The sequence below is a fragment of the Magallana gigas genome, chromosome 2 (genome assembly GCF_963853765.1).
Source record: "Magallana gigas chromosome 2, xbMagGiga1.1, whole genome shotgun sequence".
NCBI classification, from domain to species: domain Eukaryota; kingdom Metazoa; phylum Mollusca; class Bivalvia; order Ostreida; family Ostreidae; genus Magallana; species Magallana gigas.
This window is the reverse complement of record NC_088854.1, coordinates 13,098,635-13,102,523: the sequence shown is the minus strand read 5'-3', so window position 1 is coordinate 13,102,523 and position 3,889 is coordinate 13,098,635. Positions and strand designations below refer to the sequence as shown.

Here is a 3,889-nt window from a genome sequence, read left to right as displayed (position 1 = left end):
AAAGATACTTCTTTCGATTATGACCCATTCTAGAAGCCAGGATCGCTTCAGTTACACTGATCAGGCTTAGCTTTCTAGATTTTCACTTTTTTTCCCCAAATGTTGATGAATATTGTTTCCCCTGTACATGTATACACAAAAGCTAAAGGATATAGACTATTACTTCATGCATCTCCATTTTTATTTGTGAAAAAAACCTGTGTAATTTTGAACCAAAATTATAATACATGTATACTGCCTCTGTGTCTGAGAAGGACTGTCAAAGGAATGTGTATAAACATAGAACAGCTATGAAGGTTCTGAAAAATAAGTTTGAAACTATCTTTTAATCATTTAGAGACCTTAGAAGGATAATAATCCTCATATTTGGAAATCATATTGCAACTTTTTGAGTTGTCTTTCTTCTGTATTAAACAATGATCTTCGATATTAACATTGATAAAAAAATCAATAGGAAAAATAAAAAAATTCTACCCGCGACGGGACTCGAACCCGCAATCCCCGGCTTAGGAGGCCGGTGCCTTATCCATTGGGCCACGCGGGCGTTGATACTGGATGGCGTAGATTGTGAACGTTTAAATGCCGCGTTAAAATCTCCCACTTAAAGCCCGCCACATTATCGCTCGTCAACCGTAGCCAAATTTTTACACAAAGGAAAGGATCGCTTACGCGCGTATTTCAGATACCAGACGATTTAGGACAAACAAAATTGATTATTTAAATCTTATTACGTAAACCTCTGTGCACTGGAACTCTAGTTCAAATTTTCTTCTTTCATGATTGAATTATTTAATTTGTAGGAAAGTTATTTTTGTTTTCATATTGTTATATCATAGAGCACATGTGCTTCAGTAGATCAGTGTTATTTATAAATACATACATCCAAGCATTTCGCAACACGCCAAGGGCAAATTAATTGCCCGTGAACTAACAGGAAAGAGAAACAAAGAAAAATACTTTGCACAGAAGGATAAATATTTAACAACTCATTCTAGGATAAAACAAAATAAATATTCACCGACCCACCAAGACTTCTTAATGAAAAAACAAGGCGAGCGGCGGCAGATGCAGACGAAATAGGCATTACATGTTGGAGCTTTCTGACATTCAAATAATAAATGATGCGAAGAGTGTTGAGGTGGTATATACGAACAACGAGAGAGAGAGAGAGAGAGAGAGCGAGAGAGAGAGAGAGAGAGATGAGGTGGTATATACGAGAGAGAGAGAGAGAGAGAGAGAGAGATGTTAACATCTGTTACAAATGCACAGTCTGTCACTTTCGATCTTTCACCACACAGCGTGTGGGCATTAAAATATGTTTTCCTACCTGCAAATTATCACCGACTTCGCGGTCACAAACGGGTTATTTTCTGGACATTTTCATCAAGGGCTGCTGGACCAAAGGTCGTTAGATCGAGAGATACGAGAATTGCACGGTATCGAATGGCCAAAAATCGGCCGCAGAAGTAGCACTGTTTGAATTTATTATGTATTTCGTATCCTAATTGGCGGTAGTTAAGAATTTTCACTTGTATTGGGTGTCTTAATTATAGGTTTTTAGTTTTAGAAATTAGACAAAAAGGAAGAGTCGAATGTTGTTTCTATCTATCCTTTGAAAGTTCTCCGACTATTCATAAAAGGCATGGTTTTATAGCTGTATTCAAATTCAGTTTTCTAAATTTAATCCGGTTTGGTGACATATAATTCGGAAATAAGCACGCGAAGAAAGTTCAGGACATCCGATATACATGAACATTCAAAAGAACCCCCATCTCTCTCTCTCTCTCATTTTCTCTCTCTCTCCCTCTCTCTCTCTCTCTCTCTCTCATCAATTTCCACTGATTTTGGATGTTTAAAATAGAATTAATCATATTATCGGAGACAGGCCAGTGACAGTGATCTCATAAACGCTTTGTTCCTATGTTCATCCCTTCACCCTCGGCCGGACAGTATCAATCGGACACAAGATTAAGAAAAGCCCGGAAAAATTTATTCAAAAGCAGCTCCCATCTGTCTTCTTCGTTAAAAAAAACATCCCAGAAAGTGCACTGACATGTGTTGATAGAGATCACGCTTTTTTTTTGGCCAAAAATCTTTAATACCTATAATAAATTTAAACTAAATCAGAAAAATGCCTGCATTATGCAGCTTTCCGGTATAAAATAGTTAATGCGTCATTAATTTCAGTTTTTTGCAGTCTTGTTATAGCGAAATCTGTAACTTGAGCCTGTAGTTTTTGCTGGTGAAAAGTGAAAGTCTGGTTAAATGTGTGATAGTGTCAAATTTTGATTATCAATATCTGAAAATATATTCATGAATTCTTCAGAAATTCGAGCGGACGAAAGCTAGTGGCCATTTTACGACTTACGGACCGGAATATGACCTTTTAACTCTGGATAGATTTCACTAGATAAATTGTTAATACGTAAAATTACCGTCCTATCGCTTTTGTGATTAATCCTTATGACCAGAATGTAGATTTTGTTATCGCGCGGGGTTCGCCGAAGGCATAAAATATAGTGGACAACGGGGAATAACTCCAACCTGCTTGTCGGAATAGACCTAAGTAATAGAAAGTTTTACTTTGGTAGTCTGGAGACATGTTAAAATATGACAGTGATAATTAACCTCAATCTGTTTAATTTTTATATATTTAAATTCAATTCAATGCATCACCATGGAGGAATATTAAGAAATAAATACCACAAATTAGTGGATTCAAAAATTAGTAGTTCAGGTATGGATATTTTTTCCTGCATAAAAATGTAAAATTACGAGTCGGTTTGGGTTCGTTACGACTTCACTTGATTCCCAATTACATTGTGTGTGATCTGTAGCGTACATACTTTGATATACCATGAGAATGTAAAAATTTGGAATACATGTACTATCTAAAATTTAGAAATAAATAATTCAAATATTAGCCAGAGAGGAAAACTCTCTCTCTCTCTCTCTCTCTCTCTCTCTCTCTCTCTCTCTCTCGTTAATTCGTTTTATCTTAATTTCCGCGAATTTGAACCATTGTCCAGCGTGGTTTCTATGACTAACACAAGAATGGGAGAAAATATTACACACGGAGAATTTCATCAGTGTGGTGAATTGATAAAAATGTAGGAGGGCGTGCCCCATAACAATAGACCCACATAACCCCATCAAACTCTCCGAATGGACAGTGGCCCGAGAGAAAGGGGCCGGTCATTAGGGTCCTCTACCCGCCGTCCTGACCACAATACACACCATCACGTAACGACCAACATCAATCACGCTCCCTGTTAAAATCACGGAAACCCTCTGACCCATTTGTAAACAAGTATTGGATAAGACATCCCGATTTTTCACACTTGGAATAACATACATAAAAACAAAGTTTGAATAATCAGGATTTCCGATTTAAAAATCTGCAAATAATAAACAGAAAGCGATTAAACTTGGTCGGGCTGAGCGGCTCACTACTTGAAAAACTCCAGACAAAAGATGTTGGGATAATAGGTGGAATAATCCTGACTTATAAAAGGAAACGCTTGCAGTATTCCATAACTTAATACTTTGGAGATTTTCCTGTCCTTTAGTAGGTCCTAGTATCCTTAAGAGGTATTAATACTACATTGATTGTTTCCAAATCACTGTGTATTACAGCTAGCCATTACAGTACCTTACTACAAATACCAATGGAAGCCTTAATCTCAACAGGCCATTAGTAAAAACTATATACACACACTTGGAAACCTGTCCAGTTTAAGTTGAGCAATAATCATTCCAAATATTTGTCCAATAACTTCTGAATCCATACTTGTAGGTTTCTCTCAATATTCCTTCTACTAATTGCAAACCATAAACTTGTCTACAATTTTGGGAGAAATTGGACAAACCAAAAACAAAAAATTCCCTC

General features: G+C 36.7%; 1 non-coding gene across 1 annotated transcript; it reads right to left on the bottom strand.

Annotated features, from left to right (window-relative positions):
• Positions 1-471: 471 nt before the first annotated feature.
• Trnar-ccu (transfer RNA arginine (anticodon CCU)) lies at positions 472-544 on the bottom strand. The gene has a single exon. It is a non-coding gene; the product is annotated as a tRNA-Arg (tRNA).
• Between the last annotated feature and the right edge of the window lie 3,345 nt (positions 545-3,889).